The sequence below is a fragment of the Choloepus didactylus genome, chromosome 18 (genome assembly GCF_015220235.1).
Source record: "Choloepus didactylus isolate mChoDid1 chromosome 18, mChoDid1.pri, whole genome shotgun sequence".
In the NCBI taxonomy this organism is placed as follows: domain Eukaryota; kingdom Metazoa; phylum Chordata; class Mammalia; order Pilosa; family Megalonychidae; genus Choloepus; species Choloepus didactylus.
In genome coordinates, this window is record NC_051324.1 from 76,723,147 (window position 1) to 76,746,191 (window position 23,045).

The window sequence follows — 23,045 nt, forward strand, 5'->3', positions numbered from 1 at the left end:
AAGGTGCACAGACAAGTCAGTGGCTTTGCACATCCGTGACCAAGCACAGCCACCACCTCGCCAGCACCCCAGAAGCAGTCCCTTGCCAATCCCCCCACCCCGTCCCGGAGCAACCACTAACCTGCTTTCCATCTCTGGGATGTGTCTATTCTGGACATTTCATATACAAGAAATCACACACTATGTGATCTTTTGTCTCTGGCTCTTTCACTTATTATAATATTTTCCAGGTTCATCCAAACTGTAGCACATATCAGAACTCATGCCTTTCTTTGGCTTCATAATATTCCACCATGTGGACAGACCACAATTTGCTTATCCGTTCATCTGCTGATGTAAATTGGGTGGTTTCCACCTTTTGGCTACCATGAATAACGTGCTGTAAAAGTTCATGTCCGAGTTTCTGTGTGAACACGTTTTCATTTCTCATTTTTATAAACCTAGCAGTGATTTGCTGGATCATATGGTGGTTCTATGTTAGACATTTTGAGGAACTGCCGAACTGTTTTCCACGGCGGCTGCACCATTTACAATCCCACAAGCAATGTCTAATGGCTCTCCACGTCCTCAGCAATGTTTGCTATTTTACTGCTTTTTCTTAGAGCCATCCTAATGGGTGTGAAGTGGCATCTCATTGTGATTTTAATCTGCATTTCCTTAATGACCAATGATGGCGAACATCTTTTCATGTGCTTCCTGATAACTTGTATATCTTCTTTAGAGAAGTGTCTACTCTAGTCCTTTGCTCCTTCTTAACTGGGCTGTTTGTCCTTTTATAGTTGAGAGGTAAAAGTTCTTTATATATTCTAGATACTACAACCTTATCAGATAGATGACTTGCAAATATTTTCTCCCATTCTTTAGGCTGTCCTATCATTTTTGATAATGTCTTTTGATGTACAAAAATTCTTAGTTTTTATGAAGTCCAATTTTTCTATTTTTTTCTTTTGTTGATTATGTTTTTGGTGTCAAATCTCACTGCCAAATCCACAAACATAAAGATTTATCCCTATGTTTTCTTCTAATATTTCTATCTCTTATATTTAAGTCTTTGACACCTTTTGAGCTAATTTTTGTATTGGGATCCCCCTTTACCCTCGTGCATGCGGCTATCCAGTTGTCCCAACACCATCTGATGAAGAGAATATTCTTTCCCCATTGAGCGGTCTTGGCACCCTGCTGAAAATCAATTGGCCAAACATGTTTGGGTTTATTTACGGACTCCCAATTGCATTCCACTGGTCTGCGTATCTACCATTATGCCAGCATCACACACTGATTTCGGTAGCTTTGTAGTTAAGTTTTGAAACAAGGACATGTGGATCCTCCAACCTTGTTCTTCAAGACTGTTTGGCTATTTGGGGCTTCTTGCAATTCCATATAATTTGAGGATATCGGCTTTGCCATTTCTGCAAAAAAGGCTGCTGGATTTGGATGGGGATTGAGCTGAACCTGTAGACTGCTTTGGGAACACTGCCACCTTCACAGAAGCAATTCTCCAATCTACGATGGGATGTCCTTCCACTTACATGAGATCTTTCCATTTAATTAGATCTTTCATTTCTTTCAGAAATGTTTTGTGGTTTTCATTGTACAAGTCTTTCATCTTGATTAAATTTATTCCTAGATATTTTAATATTTTGGATGATATTATAAATGGAATTGTTTTCTTAGTTTCCTTTTGGGATTGTTCATTGCTGGTATATGGAAACACAACTGGGTTTTCTACATTGATCTTGTACCCTGAAGCTTTTGTGAATTCATCTATTCACTCTAGTATATTTTCTTGTGGATTCTTTGGAATTTTCTATATAGAGAATCATGTAATCAGCAAATGTAGTTTTTTCTTCCTTCCTCATTTGGATGCTGTGCCGGTTCAAATGTATTATGTCCCCCAAAACGCCATTATCTTTGATGCAATCTTGTGTGGGCAGACATATTAGTGTTTGTTCTAGTTTGCTAATGCTGCCGGAATGCGAAACACCAGAAAATGGATTGGCTTTTATAAAGGGGGTTTGTTTGGTTACACAGTTACTGTCTTAAGGCCATAAAGTATTCAAGGTAAGTCATCAACAATCAGGTACCTTCACCGGAGTATGGCCAATGGCGCCTGGAAAACCTCTGTTAGCTGGTAAGGCATGTGGCTGGCATCTGCTCTGAGGTTCTGGTTTTAAAATGGCTTTCTCCCAGGACGTTCCTCTCTAGGCTTCAGCTTCTCTCAAAAATGTCACTCTCAGTTGCTCTTGGGGCATTTGTCCTCTCTTAGCTTCTCTGGAGCAAAAGTCTCCTTTCAATGGCTGTCTCCAAAATGTCTCTGTAAGCTGCAGCTCCTCTTTCAGTGAGCCATCCTTCAAAGTGTCCCTCTTGGCTGTAGCAAGCTCGCTCCTTCTGTCTGATCTTATATACTGCTCCAGTAATTTAATTCAGACCAACCCTCAATGGGTGGGGCCAACACCTCCATGGAAATTATCCAATCAGAGTCATCACCTACAGTTGGGTGGGGCACATCTCCATGGAAACACTCAAAGAATTAAATCCAATTAACACTGATAGGTCTGCCCACACAAGATTACATCAAAGATAATGGCATTTGTGGGAACATAATACATTCAAACTGGCACAGTGTTGATTAGATTTTGGAATCCTTTGAGTGTTTCCCTGGAGATATGCCCCACCCAACCATGGGTGATGACTCTGAATGGATAATTTCCACGGAGGTGTTACCCTACCCATTCAGGGTGGGTCTAAAGTAAATCACTAGAGCCATATAAATGAGCTGACAAAGAGAAGGAACTCAGTGCAGCTGTGAGTGACATTTTGAATAGGAGCTACGGCCAAGAGGGACACTTTGAAGAATGCACAGAAGCTGAGAGAGGAGCTGCAGATGAGAGACAGTTTGAAGATGGCTGTTTGAAGCAGACTCTTACTCCGGAGAAGCTAAGAAAGGACAAACACCCCAAGAGCAACTAAGAGTGACATTTTTGAGGAACTGCAGCCTAGAGAGGAACATCCTGGGAGAAAACCATTTTGAAACCAGAACTTTGGAGCAGATGCCAGCCACCTGCCTTCCCAGCTAACAGAGGTTTTCTGGACACCATCGGCCATCCTCCAGTGAAGGTACCTGATTGTTGGACACTTTATGGCCTTAAGACTGTAACCGTGTAACCAAATAAACCCCCTTTATAAAAGCCAAACCATTTCTGGTGTTTTGCATTCCAGCAGCATTAGCAAACTATAACAGATGCCATTTATTTCTTTCTGCCTAACTGCTCTGGTTAGCACTTCCAGTACAATGTTGAATGGCAGTGGTGAAAGGGAACTTCCTTATCTCATTCTGATTTTAGGAGGAAAGCTTTAGTGTTTCTCCATTGGGTGTGATTTTAGCTGTGGGCTTTGATAATGCCCTTTAACATGTTAAAGACATTCCTGTCTATTCCTACTTTGCTGAGTGTTTTTATCATGAGAGGCTGTTGAACTCTGCTGAATGCTTTGTCTGCATCAGTTGAGGTGATTATGTGTTTTTTCCCATTTGCTCTATTACATAGATTGGTTTCTTATATCAAACCACCTTTGCATTCCTTGAATAAATTCTACATGATCACAGTGTATAGTCCCTTTAATGTGCTGCTGGACTTGGTTCGCTGCTATTTTGTTGAGGATTTTCACATCCATATTCATAAGGGATGTTGGCTTGTGGTTTGTTTTTTTTTTTGTTGTTTGTTTTTTCTCTCATGATGTCTTCAATTGGTTTTGGTATCAGGATAATGCTGGTCTCCTGGAATGAGTTAGGAAGTGTTCCCTCCTCTTCCATTTTTTTGGAAGAGTTTGAGATGGATTGGTGTTAATTCTTCTTTAAATGTTTGGCAGAATTCACCAGTGAAGCCAACTAGTCATGGACCTTTCTTTTTGGGCAGGTTTTTGATTACTGATTCAAGCGTTTTACTTGTTACAGGTTTGTTGAGACTTTCTATTTCTTCTTTAGTCAGTTTTGCTATTTGTGTGTTTCTAGAAATTTGTACATTCCCTCTAGGTTACCTAATTTGTTGACATACAATTGTTCATAATATTTTCTTATTATCCTTTTTATTTCTGTAAGGTCAGTAGTAATGTCCCCACTTTCATTTTATTTTAGTTATTTGCATGCTCTCTCTTTTTATCATAGTCTAGCGAAAAGTTTGTCAATTTTGTTGATCTTTTCAAGGAACCAACTTTTGAATTTTTCAACTCTCTTTATTGTTTTATTATTCTGTATTTTGTTTCCTTTGCTCCAATCTTTATTATTTCTTCACTTCTGCTAGCTTTGGGTTCAGTCTGCTCTTCTTTTTTAAATTCCTTAAGGGGTAAAGTTAGGTTGTTGACTTGCTGTCATTGCATCCCATAAATTTGTTTATATTGTTTCATTTTGCATTTATATGCTAGTATTTACTAATTTCCCTAGTGATATCTTTGATCCATTGGTTAAGAGTGTGTTGTTTAATTTCCACATATTTGTGACTTTTTCCATTTTCCTTCTGTTATTTATTTCTACCTTCATTCCATTATGGCTGGAGAAGATAATTTGTATTATTTCAATTCTTATAAATGTACTGTGAATTATTTTATGGGCTAACCTACGGTTTATCCTGGAATATGTTCATTCTGCTGCTGAGTGAGTGCTCCATATACATCCATTAGGTATACTTGATTCACAGTGTTGTTCATGTTTTCTATTTCCTTACTCATCTTCTGTCCAGGTGTTGTAGTCATTATTGAAAGTGGGGGACTGACATCTCAACTTTTATTGTAGAATGGGTTATTTCTTCCTTCAATTTTGTCAGTGTTTGCTTCATATACTTTGGGCTTCTTGGTTTGGTATTTACATGTTTATAATTATATCTTCTTGATCAATTGATCCTTTTATCAATATATAATGTCCTTCTTTGACTCTTGTAACAATTTTTTACTTAAAATCTATTTCGTCTGATATTAAAATAATCCTCTACCCCCTGCTCTCCTTTGGTTACCATTTGCATGGAGTATCTTTTTCCAACCTTTAATTGTAACCCATTTGTGCCTTTGGGTCTAAAGTGAGTCTCTTGTAAGCAGCATATAGTTGGATCATGTTTTTTTTAATCAATTTTTCCAATTTCTGTCATTTAGTTAGTGAGTTCAATCCACTTACATTTAATGATGGACTTATTTTTGCTATTTTGCTATTATTTTCTAGATGTCATACAAGTTTTTGTTCCTCAATTCCTTCAACACTGCCTCCTCTTGTGTTTAGTTTTCTCTAATGTACTATGTGATTCCCTCTTCATTTCCTTTTCTGTACATTTTTAGTTATTTTCTTTCTGGTTACAGTAGGGAATACAGTTAATACCTTAAATCTGAGCCAATCCAGTTTGAACTGACACCAACTCAGCCTCAATAGCACACACTAACTTTTCTCCTATCCAGCTCCATGCCCCATCTTTATGTTGTCACAAATTACATCTTTATACATTGTGTTCCCATTAACACAGTTTGACTGACATCGATTTTTAAATAATAATGCTGAGTAAAAGCAGACAAAAAGGGGTACATACTTGTGGTAGTTTGGAGCTGTTATGTCCCCCAGAAAAGGCCATGTTCTTTTCATCCACTCCTGTGGGAGCAGACCTGTTGTGGGTGGGGGCTTTGGGTTAGGTTATTTCAACAGAGACGTGACCCACCCCATTCAAGGTGTCTTGATCCATTTACTGAAGACCTTTGTGAGAAGATAAAAGGCAGAAAAATCCCAGATAGCTCAGAGAGAAACACCCAGAGAAGTATGGAAAGAAAAAGCACCTAGAGGAGCTGAGAGAGGAAGCCACTGAAGTCAGCCATCTGCCTTCCCACGTGACAGAGGTTCCCATATGCCACTGGCCTTTCTTCAGAGAAGGTATTATCCTATTGCTGCCTTAATTTGGACATTTCAATGGCCTTAGAACTGCAAATCTGTATGCTAATAAAATCCCCATTGTAAAAGCCAATCCATTTCTGGTATATTGCATTTTGGCAGCTTTAGCAAATCAAAACAATACTGTATGATTCCTTTTAAAAAATTATAGAAAATTCAAACTAATCTAATCTATAATAGCACAGCAAGCAGATAAGTGGATGCCTAGGGAAGGGGGTGGGAAGAGGCTGGAGAGAAGAATTAAAAGGTGTACACATATGTCAAAACTGAATTTACATTTCAAATATGTGCAGTTTATTGTATGTAAATTATACATCAATAAAGCCTCTGTTCCCCCCTAAAAAAAAAAAAAAAAGAAATTGTGGAACCAAAAAATACAATAACTGAAATTAAGAGCTCCTTAATAGAAGTAACAGAAGATGATTAGTGAGGCAGACAGACTTATGGGAAATATCCGAGGGAAGCCCAGAGGGCAAAAGAATGGGAAGTAAAGAAAAGAGTATAAGGGATACCTAAGTCAGTGAAAATATCTAAATTATAACTAAAGTCTGTTCCAGTTTGCTAATGCTGCCATTTTGCAAAAGACCAGAAATGGATTGACTTTTATAAAGGGGGTTTATTTGGTTACAAAGATACAGTCTTATGGCCATGCAAATGTCCAGACAAAGGCATCAACAGTAGGGTGCCTTCACTGAGGAACACCAATGGTGTCTGGAAAACCTCTGTCAGCAGGGATGGCACGTTGCTGGAGTCTGCTTGCTCCTAGGTTGCATTTCAAAATGGCGTTCCCCAAAATGCCTCTCTAAGCTGCAGCTGCTCTAAGGTCCTTCTGTTTGTGAGCTTCTATAGGGCTCCAGTAAAGTAATCAAGATCCAGGCTGAATGGGCGGGGCCGCATCTCCACGGAACAGCCTAATCCAAAGATTCCAACCTAATCAACACTGATACATCACACACACACCCCCAAGATTGCATTAAAGAACATAGCGTTTTGGGGGACATAATGCATCCAAACTGGCATAGAATCCTAGGGGAAAAAAAAATGGGCTGGAGGAGAGAAAGAGAGAGAGAGAATATAAATGAGGCAGAAAACAATATTTGAAGAATTTTCCAAAACTGACAGAAGACATGCTGTTCAACCCAAGGACGATAAATACAAGGAAATACTAGACACAACATAGTAAAACTGCTGAAAAATAAAGAGAAAGTCTTAAAAGCGGTCAGAGAAAATCAAACTGCTTTCAATGGAGCAATAATAAGATAGAAAGCTAACTTCTAAAAAAAAAGAAGCCAGAAGACAAAGGAATGAAACTTCAAAAGGGATTTTTTAAAAAAAAAGTCACCAACTCAATGACTACTCAATGAACAGCTCCTTCTAAAGTGAAATAAAATAGACATTTCCAGACAAAAATGGAAAGAAATCGTCCCCAGCAGACCTCACTAAAGGGAACACTAAACGAAGGCCACAGGCAGAAGGAAAATTACCCCTGCCCAAAACAGGGAGATGCAGGAAGCAGTGAAGAGTGTTGGAAACATACACTGTGGGAACCTAAATGAGCACTGAAGCTCTGTTCTCGACAACAAGGAGGAAAACCTCTGGGCGGGGAGGTGTGCTGTGCCCGCTGGCCACGCCGAGGCTCCTCCGTGTCTGCAGGAGCACCCAGCGCTCACTTGCGTCCCCCACACCGTCCTGACTCAGTATCCCCGTGATGCATGAACACAGGGTCTAGTAACACCAGGCCGACCCCAGCCCAGTTAACTTCCCCAAGCCAGCAGTAATGCGTTCTTTAGAAACACATGTAACATTTTGACATTTTAAACTATCATTTAGCCTCTCAAACTCGAGCCACAGAAGTTAAGTTTTTTGGCTTCTTTTCTTTTTAGTTTTTTGTTTGGTTCTGGTTTTGTCTGCTTTTGTATTGCATTGGCTCATTAAGGGGGGTGATTTGACAAGGGTTGACCAAGGGCTGAGGAGGGTTCATCCTTAGTGCACCCTCGGGCTCCTGGCACTTTTCCCACCCTGGCCGCAGTCCACCCTACCGCCATGTGTGTCTGTGGCTGCACTCCTGGCCCCAGCCCAGGCTTCTCTGCCTTCCTCAGGGAAAGGGAGCAGAGGGGAACCCTAGACCCCCCGCTGGGAGAGCAGCCTTATGTGAGGAGCGGGGCCGTCGGCTGGACAGCAGGTCAGCGAGCAGGTCAGTGTGTCGGGGGGCCAGGGGCCACACCCCTCCCCACGGCCCCTCCACACCAGGGCCGCAGCCATACCTGCCTCGGCACACACTTTTGTTTCTGTGCTTCTCCCTCTTTACCTCTCCATCTTTCCTCTGTTCCTGGATTTCATTTCTTCTCTTTTTCTCTATTTTAGCTGAACAAAAAGAACTAAGGATGGGCTGCATTTGCTGTGCTTCCATAACAAACAATGTCCTCATAACTTCAAAAGCACATTAGTGGAGCATTTTTTATATCTTTCAAAACCACACATACTAAAAATAATCGTAATAGAAATAAATGGTTTAGGGAGAACCTAAGATAGCGGCTAGGTGAGACAGGGCAAAAAACTACCTCCATGAAAAATACTAGATAAAAACCAGAAGGTGACCCAGAATACCGGTTTCAGCAATACACCAGTTGGACAAGGTCTGCTAGAACCACAGGGGCGGTACACTTGGGGAAACTGGGAGTCTGCATTCTGAAACAAGTGAGTAAGCCAGCTGAAAGACCTGTGGCCGCGCTGCGGTGTGGGGAAGCCAGGGGTTAGCGCTTGAAGATGGACTGGTTCTTTTAAAAAAAAAAGGGAAAAACCCAGGAGCGGCTGCAGTTGCGACAGTGGGAACCGTGCAGTGAAGCACGGCAGGAGCGGGCTGAGCCAGCCTCTCGGTGTCTGGCATGGAGGATAGCCCGCTGCAGATTCCCTCAGGGCCAGGGGAGCGGAGGGGAGAGCCAGAAGGAGAAAGAAACCCCGCGGCTAGCAGCTGGCTCCCCAGAGGGCTGGATAAACTCCTGCCCAGGGCCGTGCCCACAGCCCAGAGCCCCGCCAGTTGTCCCGGAGCTGGGAAGGAGGAACTGTGTGTGGGGGGGATTGAGACGCCCCGACCGGCCATCTTTGCATCAGGCTGAGAGCGCCACTGCATGGCCCGGCGGCCCGGGGCTTCCCTTGAGGGCTGGCGCGCACTGGTGACGTAGCACAGCATTCCCTCAGCAGAGGTCCTGGAGGATCACAGCTGAGAAGGGGGCCTGCTCGGAGAACCCAGGGACGCTACGTCAATGCCGGTGGTTTGTGGGTCAGCGACAGAGAGGGTCTGGGGCAGAACTCAAATGAAGGCTTAGACTCTTGCAGCGGCCTTGAATCTCCGGGAACCTGGGGGGTCTGAATATTAAAGCTGACCTTCCTCCCTGGCCACCCGTACACACACCCCACATTCAGGGCGGACGGCTCCAGCAACACACCCAAACTGAGTTCACCAACTGAACCCCACAAGAATCATTTCCCCACACACCACAAGGACAAAGTTGAGGAGAACTGACTTGAGGGGTATAAGTGACTCGCAGACGCCTTCTGCTGGTTAGTTAGAGAAAGTGTACACCACCAACTTGTATTTCTGAAAAATTAGATTGGTATTTTTTTTTGACAACTTGAAAGAACCCTATCAAGCAAAGAAAATGCCAAGAGGCCAAAAACAACAGAAAATCTTAATGCATATTATAAAACCAGACGATATGGAGAACCCAATCCCAAACACCCAAATCAAAAGATCAGAAGAGACACAGTACTTGGCACAATTAATCAAAGAACTACAATCGAGGAGCAAAAACATGGCAAAGGATATAAAGGACATGAAGAAGACCATGGCACAGGATATAAGGGACATAAGGAAGACCCTAGAAGAGCATAGAGAAGACATGGCAAGAGTAAATTAAAAAAAAATAGAAGATCTTGTGGAAATAAAAGAAACTGCTGGACAAATTAAAAAGACTCTGGATACTCATAATACAAGATTAGAGGAAGTTGAACAATGACTCAGTGTCCTAGAAATCCACAGAACAACAAATGAAAGAACAAAAGAAAGAATGGAGGAAAAAATCAAAAAAATCAAAAAGGATCTCAGGGATACGATAGATAAGACATCCTAACTGAAGACTCATTGGTGTCCCAGAAGGGAAAGAGAAGGGTAAAGGTCTAGAAAGAGTATTCAAAGAAATTGTTGGGGAAAACTTCCCCAACCTTCTACACAATATAAATACACAAAGCATAAATGCCCAGTGAACTCCAAATAGAATAAATCCAGATAAACCCACTCCGAGACATATTTTGATCAGACTCTCAAATACTGAAGAGAAGGAGCAAGTTCTGAAAGCAGCAAGAGAAAAGCAATTCACCACATACAAAGGAAACAACATAAGACTAAGTTGTGACTATTCAGCAGCCACCATGGAGGAGAGAAGGCAGTGGCATGACATATTTAGAATTCTGAGAGAGAAAAATTTCCAACCAAGAATACTTTATCCAGCAAAACTCTCCATCAAATCTGAGGGAGAGCTTAAATTTTTCACAAACAAATGCTGAGAGATTTTGCTAATAAAAGACCTGCCCTACTTCAGATACTAAAGGGAGCCCTACCAACAGAGAAACAAAGTAAGGAGAAAGAGATATAGAGAATTTTAACAGACATATATAGAACCTTACATCCCAAATCACCAGGACACTCATTTTTTCTCTAGTGATCACGGATCTTTCTCCAGAATGGACCACATGCTGGGACATAAAACAAGCCTCAATAAATTAAAAAAAAAAAAATTGAATATATTCAAAGCACATTCTCTGACCACAATGGAATACAAATAGAAGTCAATAATTTTTGAACTGTAACTCCACTATTTACTTCCTACATGATATAAAATACACAAACTCTAATGACAAATCAGTGGTCTTGAACTCAATGTAAAACATGTAATTTTTGACAAGAACTATATAAAGGTGGGGGAATGGAGGAGTATAGGAACATAGTTTATGTGTCCTATTCAAGTTAAGTTGGTATCAAAGAAAAACAAGATTGTTATGGATTTAAGAGGTTAATTTTAAGCCCCACAGTAAACACAAAGAAATTATCAGAGAATATGACCATAGAGATGAAAAGTCGAGTATGGGTTAAGAGAAACGGGGGAAGGGGCAATGGGGAGTTAAGAAATGAGTGTAGGGTTGCTGTTTGAGGTGAAGGGAAATTTCTAGTAATGGATAGTAGGAAAGAGATAGCATTACAACATTCTAAATGTGATTAATCCCACTAACGGAATGCTAGGGAGGGGATGGAATGAGAAGATTTAGGCTTGAGAAAAAAAAAAAAGTCTAAACAGATGACAATTGAATGCCAAGGATGACCCTGGATGGGATATGAGGATGGAGGACAGGAGGCTCAAAGGGACACAGTTGAGACATCAGGAAAAAAAAAATGAAATACAGAATGTAAGCTTTGTATCAATGTTGAATCTCTTGTACTTCTTAGCTGCGTTTAACGGGATTGCATAAAAGAATGTTCTTATTCATGGGAATTGTATATGTGAATTATAGTGTTTGTTCAAGGATGTGTGCAGCTAGCTCTCATGTTCAGAAGACAGAGCAATAGATTATGGATGATAGATAGGGAGGGAGGGAGGGAAAGAAATAGCGGTGTGACAGCATGTTAAAGTTGGTGGATTGGGGTATCAGGGATGGGGGGTCAGGGTATGCTGGAGTTCTGTGTATGGGGTTTGTATTGTTTTTGCAACTGTTCCTATAACTTTGAATTTATTTCAAAATAAAAATTTTAAAAATTAAAAAATAAATGGTTCTTGAATTTTTTGTTTTTGTAAGCCAATGATAAGCCCAGTAATAAGCTTTTCCCACACCTGTTTTGACCAACACCTATTTTTTTTAACTGTCTGTGCATTTATTTTCTGGTCTTGTCTATACTGCGTTGCTGAACTGAACAGATTAAAGCATGAGACGGAATCCTCTGTTTCAAAAAGGCATTCCCAAAGGTGAAGACAAAGAGGCTTAACTTTCATACACAAACCTCCGGCCTCGAGGCCACGACTTCAACCTAAGGAACAGCTGCCGTGGGGTGAACGGCCATGAGGTGCCCCAGCCCACCCAGGAGCTGCGGCTCAGACAGGCCCAGCCTGGGCGCCCGCCCCCCCAGCCCCTGCTTCTGCTGAAAGCTAGAATCATGCCGGGCAAGGAGCGAACATCAGGCGAGAGGGTTATGGAACGGATGCTCTGTGACTTCAGAAGGCTGGGAGCCTGTCTCCGATGTGGAAGAAAGAGTGAGGGCGTTTTTATGAGTTTGCCTGAACATTTTTTTAAAGACTGCTGGCCTAGGCCACAGGGTAGACAGAGAAAACCATCAGAAACCTCTTCTGCTTCCAAAGGCCCCCGCACATGACGCCAAGCTCACCTACCTGCTACCCCACCTTCACAGGGCAGCTGAAAGAATGCGGACTGGACACAGGGCGAGCCGCCCTCCCCAGAGTCGCCCCCCTTCCAGGCTCCACTACCAATGCCGTGCATCCTCCCGGGCTCCGGAGCAGCCCAGGACTCGCCCTTCATGGAGTGTCGGCACAGGGAAGAGGCACTAAATATCTCACGCCACATAAGGCCCCGAGGCTCTCAAGGCCGAGGTCGGGTCTCGCTCGCCTTGGTGAACAATAAGCCTTGCACGGGGCCTTGTGGACAGCAGGGACCCCACAAACATATCCTGAATGAGCAGCACGGGCTGGACTGGAAGCCACGAGCCCAAGGCTCCCAGGCCATCAGCTAACGCATCTGAAAGCCTTTGTGCTAAGAGGTGGAGCAGAGAGTAAATGTTCTCAGAGCACTACCCTGACAGGCACTTGGAACTCTCTCTGCATTTATCTGGGGCTCCAGGATCTGGCAACCTAGCTGAAAAAACCTTTAAACAAAGGTGAGAGAGTGAAAAGGAGGGTGTTATTGAAAGGAAAGGAGGTTCAGGGGCTGTGACAGCTGTACTTTCCAGAGATGGCCAGCAGGGTGGCCACACATGCGCGTCTTACCACGTCCCCTCCCACCGACAGGCAGATCAGACACACGAACCTCCCACGGCTGGGTCATCCAGAGCACCACAGCTTCGAGCTGGCTCCCCGAGGACACCTGTTCTCCGAACCCTGCCACCATGAGTAAGTTCAGGCAGCCACACAGTGTGGCCCCCGCCAGCATCAGCCACCGGACGTCCGGTTAGGCGCCCAGATGCCCATGGCCGCTGCCATCGAGGTGTCCAGCTGAGGGCTACCAGGGAACAGAGAAAGCCATGCCCTTTCTGAATTCCTGGCCACAGACTATGTGAGAAAAATGGCTTCATCTTCAACGATAGCCCTGGACTTCCACAGCCACTGCACGGTTTGCCAAGACTACCCTGCTCTGTGCCTGTTTTCCCTGTTTAGCAACTGCACACCCTCTCCCTCCTAAAGTGTCCTGGTTTGGGTGACAAGCTGGGTGGCCACCCTAATAACAGACCTCTGTCCCTAGAGGACCTACACTCCTGACTCAGCAAGAACAGTCCAGAAGGTCCATTTCATGCACTGAAAGCGGGATTCATGCCAGGCTCCCACCCCTCCCTCTGGGAACCACACACTTCACCACCTTCAGGGTGGGCTCCAGGGCCTTGGGAGGCCACAGGTGAGGATTCCAGGGGCAGATCTGCAACCCAGTGGGGTAGGCAGGTTCTCAAGGGATGTGGAGCTCAGGCCCAGAAAACCAGCTCGCCTCTGTCAGTGATGAAGCCTTGGGAAGGGCAGGGGCCGGGGCGGGGTGGGGGGGGTGCAGTATGTGCAACTCTCGATGGTCTGCAGACTTATCCCCTGCAAACAGCAAAGATAACTAAACAACTGGACTTCCCTCAACGGTTTACAGAGTGCCTTCTCAGACATCTCAGCTGAGCCCTGATGCAAACTCATGAGAAAGGCATCCATTAGCAGGTCCAAGAAGGGTTCTGGGCAGTCATATGACCTACCCTGGGAGTGTGACAGTGCCCCCAGGTGTGTATTGGTACCCTGGGTGTATAATGGAACCCTGGGTGTGCAACAGAGCCCTGGGTACATAAGAGAGACCCAGATGTATAACAGTGCCCGGGTTGTGCAAGGGAAACCCAGGTGTATTACAGAGCCCTCACGATTGAAATGGACCGCTGGATGTGTAATGGAGCCTCTGGTGTGTAACAGTGCCCTGTGAAAGTAGGGTACCCCAGGAATGTAAAAGAGCCCCGGATGTATAATGGAGTCCCAGGTGTGTAAGGGTGCACTGGGTGTGCAAGGAAGCCCTGGGTGTATTACAGTGTCCCCAGGAATGAAATGGAGCCCTGGATGTGATGAGAGTCCACGTGTGCACACACATAATATGCTGTCCACGTGTGCACACACACACAATATGCACAGAGTCCATGTATACACACACAGGATATGCTGTCCATGTGTGCACACACATGATATGGAGAGTCCACATGGGCACATACACAATATGTACAGAGTCCATGTATACACACACGGTATACAGAGTCCACATGTGCACACACGATACCAGAGTCCACATGTGCACATACGATATGCAGAGTCCACGTGTGCATATACATGATATGCAGAGTCCACGTGTGCACACACGATATGCAGAATCCACATGTGCACATACATGATATGCAGCATCCATGTGTGCATATACATGGCATGCAGAGTCCACGTGTGCACACACATGATATGCAGAATCCACATGTGCACACACGATATGCAGAGTCCATGTATACACATACACAACATGCAGAGTCCATGTGTGCACACATACAATATGCCCAGAGTCCATGCATACACGCACACGATATGCAGAGTCCACATGTACGAACACACAATATGCAGTCCATATGTGCGCATACATGATATGCAGTCCATGTGTGCACACACGATATGCACAGTCCACGTGTGCACACACACGATATGCACAGTCCTCATGTGCACACAAGACATACACATAAACATGACAGTGGGGGAGGGGGGTTCTGGTCAACAAAGTCTGAAAGCCGAAGCCAGACACGGGAACCCACCCCTCTCGGAAACGCAGAGCCAGAGGATGAGAAAACAGAGACCTGCCTGAGGACCGAGTCCTCCCCTTCTGTGCTCTTCCCATGCACCTGATGCATTCCAGGGAAAAAAGGAGAAACCTTCTGGGGAAGAAAACAAAGGCAGCAACACGAGTCCCCGGTCCCCCCCAGATGGCACCTCCACGTGTGCACGTGAGCTGAAAGGGGAACAGCAGGCACGCCAACGGGTTCTCCTCTCTGTGGACAGGAGAGCAGCATCAGATTTCACAGATTTAAAAGTCGACACAAGAAACATCCAAAAGACTAGTGTCCCCACCCGCTGGGCCCGGAAGTGGGAGGGGCTGGATGGGGACTGACTGACGGGCCCAGGGGCCCACGGCTGCAGCCGCAGAACGGGACCATGGGAAAGCGGGAGCGGAGTGCTGGGGGTAGAGGCTTAGGTCCCCGGGTGTGGCAGCAGATTTCAGCAGGTCCCAACAGGGAAGGGGGTTCATGATACCATCCTGCCCCACCCCGCAGGTCGTGTGGGGGCTGTGTGACTTGCTTTCAAAATGGAGGGGGGCAGTGCCCTGGGTCCTCACAACTAGTTTCAAAACAGCAATTAAACACACAAAAAAGTTCCAAAACCCACACACACACAATTCCTGAAATTACTTTATACTTCTCTAGAGCTACATTTTTTTTTCAACTTTATTTAGGATAATTCCATACCATAAATTTCACCCATTATAAGTTTACAATCCAGTGATTTTTAGTAAATTGATGGAATTGAGCAAGATCACACGAGCCCAATCATAGGACATTTCCTTCACCCGGAGAAGTTCCTTCAGCCCCTCTGCAGTCATGCCCACCCCAGCCCCAGGCAACCACCACCTCCTTTCTGCCGATAAACAATAATACAGCATGTGTCCTTTTGTGCCTGGCTTATTTCACTTTGCATAACATTGTTTTTTTTTTATTCATTTTATTGAGATATATTCACATACCACACAGTCATACAAAACAAATCGTACATTTGATTGTTCATACTACTATTACATAGTAGAACATTCATTACCAAAATCAATCCCCAACACCCTCATTAACACACACACAAAAATAACAAGAATAATAATTAAAGTGAAAAAGAGCAACTAAAGTAAAAAAGAACACTGGGCACCCTTGTCTCTTTGTTTCTTTGTTCCCTTCCCCGACCTTTCCACTCATCCATCCACAAACTAGACAAACGGGAGTGTGATCCCTATGGCCACCCCAATCCCACTGTCCCCCCTTCATAAGCCACATTTTTATACAATTGTCTTCAAGATTCATGGGTTCTGGGTTGTAGTTTGATAGTTTCAGGTATCTCCCACCAGCTACCCCAATTCATTAGAACCTAAAAAGGGTTGTCTATGTTGTGCGTAAGAGTGCCCACCAGAGTGACCTCTAGGCTCCTTTTGGAATCTCTCTGCCACTGAAGCTTATTTCATCTCATTTCACATCCCCCTTTTGGTCAAGAAGATGTTCTCCATCCCACGATGCCAGGTCTACATTCCTCCCCGGGAGTCATATTCCACGTTGCCAGGGAGATTCACTCCCCTGGGTGTCTGATCCCACGTAGCGGGGAGGGCAGTGATTTCACCTTTCAAGTTGGCTTAGCTAGAGAGAGAGGGCCACATCTAAGCAACAAAGAGGCATAAGGGAGGAGGCTCTTAGGCACAGTTACAGGGAGGCTGAGCCTCTCCTTTGCAGCAACAGTCTTCCCAAGGCCAAATCCCGTGGTAGAGGGCTTAACCCATCAAACCACCAGTCCCCTATGTCGGTGGGCATGTTAGCAACCATCGTGATGGGGCGGGCCAATACCCCTGCATTTCCACCAGCTCCTCAAGTGGGGTCTGCATATTTTTTTCCTTGTTTTTTTTTTTTTTTTCCCAACTTTTTTTTCCTTTTTAAATCAGCTGTATGGAAAAAAAAATTTAAAAAAAAAAACATGCAATAAAAGAACATTTCAAAGAGACCATAACAAGGGAGTGACAAAAAGACAACTAACCTAAGATAACTGCTTAACTTCCAACTTTTTCCTACTTTACCCCAAGAAAGCTACCTAATATAGCAACATTTCTGTGAACTTGTTCCTGGTATATCCATCAGAAATTAACAGACCATAGTCATTCCTGGGCATCCCCAGAATGTTAAATAGCTTATCTGTTCTTCATGGATTATTGTTCCCCCTTCCTTAATTGCTCTCTATCGCTAGTTCCCCTACATTCTACATTATAAACCATTTGTTTTACATTTTTCAAAGTTCACATTAGTGGTAGCATATAATATTTCTCCTTTTGTGCCTGGCTTATTTCGCTCAGCATTATGTCTTCAAGGTTCATCCATGTTGTCATATGTTTCATGAGATCGTTCCTTCTTACTGCTGTGTAGTATTCCATCGTGTGTATATACCACATTTTATTTATCCACTCATCTGTTGAAGGACATTTGGGTTGTTTCCATCTCTTGGCAATTGTGAATAATGCTGCTATGAACATTGGTGTGCAGATATCTGTTCGTGCCACTGCTTTCCGATCTTTCAGGTATATACCGAGAAGTGCAATCGCTGGATCGAAGGGTAACTCTATATCTAGTTTTCTAAGGAACTGCCAGACTGACTTCCAGAGTGGCTGAACCATTATACAGTCCCACCAACAATGAACAAGAGTTCCAATTTCTCCACATCCCCTCCAGCATTTGTAGTTTCCTGTTTGTTTAATGGCAGCCACTCTAATCAGTGTTAGATGGTATCTCATTGTGGTCTTAATTTGCATCTCTCTAATAGCTAGTGAAGCGGAACATTTTTTCATGTGCTTCTTGGCCATTTGTATTTCCTCTTCAGAGAACTGTCTTTTCATATCTTTTGCCCATTTTATAATTGGGCTGTCTGTACTATTGTCATTGAGTTGTAGGATTTCTTTATATATGCAAGATATCAGTCGTTTGTCAGATACATGGTTTCCAAAAATTTTTTCCCATTGAGTTGGCTGCCTCTTTACCTTTTTGAGAAACTCCTTTGAGGTGCAGAAACTTCTAAGTTTGAGGAGTTCCCATTTATCTATTTTTTCTTTTGTTGCTTGTGCTTTGGGTGTAAAGTCTAGGAAGTGGCCACCTAATACAAGGTCTTGAAGATGTTTTCCTACATTATCTTCTAGGAGTTTTACGGTACTTTCTTTCATATTGAGATCTTTTGTCCATTTTGAGTTAAGTTTTGTGTAGGGTATGAGGTAGGGGTCCTCTTTCATTCTTTTGGATATGGATATCCAACTCTCCCAGCCCCATTTGTTGAAAAGACCATTATGACTCAGTTCAGTGACTTTGGGGTCCTTATCAAAGATCAGTCAGCCAAAGATCGGGGGTCTATCTCCGATTTCTCAATTCGATTCCATTGATCTATATGTCTATCTTTGTGCCAGTACCATGCTGTTTTGGCAACTGTGGCTTTATAATAAGCTTCAAAGTCAGGGAGTGTAAGTCCTCCCACTTCGTTTTTCTTTTTTAGAGTGTCTTTAGCAATTCGAGGCATCTTCCCTTTCCAAATAAATTTGATAACTAGCTTTTCCAAGTCTGCAAAGTAGGTTGTTGGAATTTTGATTGGGATTGCATTGAATCTGTAGATGAGTTTGGGTAGAATTGACATCTTAATGACATTTAGTCTTCCTATCCACGAACATGGAATATTTTTCCATCTTTTAAGGTCCCCTTCTATTTCTTTTGATAGAGTTATGTAGTTTTCTTTGTATAGGTCTTTTACATCTTTGATTAAGTTCATTCCTAAGTACTTGATTTTTTTAGTTGCTATTGAAAATGGTATCTTTTTCTAGAGTCTCTTCAGTTTGTTTATTTCTAGCATATAGAAACATTACTGACTTATGTGCATTAATTTTGTTTCCGCTACTTTGCTAAATTTGTTTATTAGCTCTAGTAGCTGTATCGTCAATTTCTCGGGGTTTTCCAGACATAAGATCATATCATCCGCAAACAATGACAGTTTTACTTCTTCCTTTCCAATTTGGATGCCTTTTATTTCTTTGTCTTGCCGGACTGCCCTGGCTAGCACTTCTAGCACAGTATTGAATAACAGTGGTGATAGCGGGCATCCTTGTCTTTTTCCTGATCTTAGGGGGAAGGCTGTTAGCCTCTCACCATTGAGTACTATGCTGGCTGTGGGTTTTTCATATATGCTCTTTATCATATTGAGGAAGTTTCCTTCAATTCCTACCTTTTGAAGTGGTTTTATCAAAAACGGATGTTAGATTTTGTCGAATGCTTTTTCAGCATCTATTGAAATGATCATTTGATTTTTCCCTTTTGATTTGTTAATGTGTTGTAATACATTGATTGATTTTCTTATGTTGAACCATCCTTGCATGCCTGGAATGAACCCCACTTGGTCATGGTGTATGATTTTTTTAATGTGTCTTTGGATTTGATTTGCAAGTATTTTGTTGAGGATTTTTGCATCTACATTCATTGGGGAGATTGGCCAGTAGTTTTCCTTTTCTGTAGCATCTTTGCCTGGTTTTGGTATTAGATTGATGTTAGCTTCATAAAATGAGTTAGGAAGTGTTCCATTTTCTTCAATGTTTTGAAAGAGTTTAAGTAAGATTGCTGTCAATTCTTTTTGGAAAGTTTGGTAGAATTCCCCTGTGAAGCCATCTGGACCTGGGCATTTATTTGTGGGAAGCTTTTTGATGACTGATTGGATCTCTCTGATTGTGACTGGTTGGTTGAGGTCTTCTGTTTCTTCTCTGGTCAGTCTAGGTTGTTCATATGTTTCCAGGAAATTGTCCATTTCCTCTACATTATCCAGTTTGTTGCCATACAGTTGTTCATAGTATCCTCTTACAATTTTTTTAATTTCCTCGGGATCTGCAGTAATGTCACCTTTCTCATTCATTATTTTGTTTATATGGGTCTTCTCTCTTTTTGATTTTGTCAGTCTAGCTAGGGGCTTGTCAACCTTGTTGATCTTCTCAAAGAACCAACTTTTGGTGATATTTATCCTCTCTATTGTTTTTTTATTCTCTATGTCATTTATTTCTGCTCTAATCCTTGTTATTTCTTTTCTTCTACTTGGTTTAGGATTGGTTTGCTGTTCATTTTCTAGCTTCTTCAGTTGATCCATTAGTTCCTTGATTTTGGCTCTTTCTTCCTTTTTAATATATGCATTTAATGCCATGGATTTCCCCCTCACTACCGCTTTTGCTGCATCCCATAGGTTTTGGTATGTTGTGTTCTCATTTTCATTTGTCTCCATATATTTAGCAATTTCTCTTGCTTTTTCTTCTTTAACCCACTGATTGTTTAGGAGTGTGTTGTTTAACCTCTAGGTATTTGTGAATTTTCTAAGTCTCTTAGAGTTATTGAGTTCTAATTGTATTCCATTGTGGTCAGAGAATGTGCTTTGAATAATTTCAATCTTTTTAAATGTATTGAGGCTTGTTTTATGTCCCAGCATATGATCTATTCTGGAGAAAGTCCCGTGAGCACTAGAGAAGTATGTATATCCTGGTAATTTGGGATGTAATGTTCTATATATGTCTGTTAAATCCAATTCATTTATCAGATTGTTTAGGTTTTCAATTTCCTTATTGGTCTTCTGTCTGGTTGATCTATCTGTAGGAGAGAGTGATGTGTTGAAGTCTCCCACAATTATTGTGGAAACATCAATTGCTTCCTTTAGTTTTGCCAGTGTTTCTCTCATGTATTTTGCGGCACCTTGATTGGGTGCATAAACATTTATGATTGTTATTTCTTCTTGTTGAATTGCCCCTTTTATTAGTATGTAGTGACCTTCTTTGTCTCTCAAAACATCCCTGCATTTAAAGTCTATTTTATCTGAGATTAATATTGCTACACCTGCTTTCTTTTGGCTGTAGCTGGCATGAAGTATTTTTTTCCATCCTTTCACTTTCAATTTCTTTGTGTCCCTGTGTCTAAGATGAGTCTCTTGTATGCAGCATATTGATGGTTCATTTTTTTTGATCCATTCTGCGAATCTATATGTTTTAATTGGTGAGTTTAATCCATTTACATTCAACGTTATAACTGTGAAGGCATTTCTTGAATCAGCCATCTTATCCTTTGGTTTATGTTTGTCGTATATATTTTTCCCTATCTCTATTAATATCCTTTAATGTACCCATACCCAATCTCTTTAGTAGTGAACCTTTCTCCGTGTCTCTCTCTCCTTTCTTTGTTTCTCTGTCTAGGGCTCCCTTTAGTATCTCCAGTAGGGCAGGTCTCTTGTTAGCAAATTCTCTCAGCATTTGTTTGTCTGTGAAAAATTTAAGCTCTCCCTCAAATTTGAAGGAGAGCTTTGCTGGATAAAGTATTTTTGGCCGGAAATTTTTCTCACTCAGAATTTTAAATATGTCGTGCCACTGCCTTCTCTCCTCCATAGTGGCTGCTGAGTAGTCACTACTTCGTATTATGCTGTTTCCTTTGTATGTGGTGAATTGCTTTTCTCTTGCTGCTTTCAGAACTTGCTCTTTCTCTTCCGTATTTGACAGTGTGATCAGACTATGTCTCGGAGTGTGTTTATTTGGATTTATTCCATTTGGAGTTCGCTGGGCATTCATGATTTGTGTATTTATGGTGTTTAGAAGATTTGGGAAGTTTTCCCCAACAATTTCTTTGAATACTCTTCCTAGACCTTTACCCTTTTCTTCCCCTTCTGGAACACCAATGAGTCTTATATTTGGACATTTTATATTATCTATCATATCCCTGAGGTCCATTTCGATTTTTTCAATTTTTTTCCCCATTCTTTCCTTTGTGCTTTCATTTTCCGTTCTGTCATCTTCCAGGTCACTGATTCGTTGTTCAACTTCCTCTAGTCTTGTACTATGAGTATCCAGAATCTTTTTAATTTGGTCAACAGTTTCTTTAATTTCCATAAGATCATCTATTTTTTTATTTAGTCTTGTAATGTCTTCTTCATGCTCTTCTAGGGTCTTCTTGACGTCCTTTATATCCTGTTCCATACTCTTCTTGATGTCCTTTATATCTGTGCCATGGTCTCATCGTTCATCTTTAGTTCTTTAATTAGTTGCTCTAGGTACTGTATTTCTTCTGATCTTTTGATTTGGGTGCTTGGGCTTGGGTTATCCATATCATCTGATTTTTTCATATGCTTTAAAATTTTCTGTTGTTTTTGGCCTCTTGGCATTTCCTTAAGTTGGTAGGGTTCTTTTAGGATTTGTAGACCAACTGAAATCCTTATCTCTAATTTGTCAGGTCTACAGCTTCGTGGAGTACACTTTCTCTGACTAACCAACAGGTGGCATCCACGAGACACCTGTTCCCCTCAAGCCAGTTCTCCCCTGCTTTGCCTCTGTGGTGAGTGGGGGAGTAAGTCTTGTGGGGTCAAGTTGGTCCACCAAGCTTGCGTGTGTAGTTGGTATTGCCCGCCCTGTATAAGGGGTGTGTGTCTGGGCGGTCAGGGAGGGGGGCAGCTCTAACAACCAAATCTCCCTGGTGTTCCTGGAGATTTAAAGCTGCTGCAATAGTCTAATCCTTCAGTTCAGTCCTGCCACAGTTTGTCTCTGCCACTGACCCACAAGTCCTTGGTATTGGTGTGTGGCCCCTGAGACTTGTGAGTGGGTCCCTCTTCCAGGTCTTGCACCCCCTGGTCCTCTGTTGAGGGATGACTGTGCTATGTCACAGGTGAGTGCCGTCCCCCCAGGATGGTTCTGGGATGCTTGTCTGTGTCGGGAGGCTCCCAGTCTGCTGAAATGATGGCTGAATTGGGCGTGTTAATTCTCACTGCTCACCTTCCCAACTCTGGGACAACCAGCTGAGGGTGTAGGGAAGGCTAATGTCCATGCCCAATTTTGTGGTGTATGCATGTTATTGGAAGCACTTCCGTCACACTCGGTTGTCTGGGGCAGCTCTGGGCTATGGGGCCGGTGACGAGCAAGAGTGTTTCCTGTCCACCAGGATGATGGCTGTGAGTGGACGCCCCCCTTTTCTTGGGAAGTTGTGGTGTTTAGTGAATTTTCTCAGCCACTGGATTATTGCCTTTTG

At 42.7% G+C, this 23,045-nt stretch overlaps 1 protein-coding gene across 8 annotated transcripts in view; it reads right to left on the bottom strand.

The window, feature by feature from the left end:
• B3GNTL1 (UDP-GlcNAc:betaGal beta-1,3-N-acetylglucosaminyltransferase like 1) overlaps positions 1–23,045 on the bottom strand; it is a 238,622-nt gene that overhangs the window by 100,707 nt on the left and 114,870 nt on the right. The window lies entirely within an intron of this gene.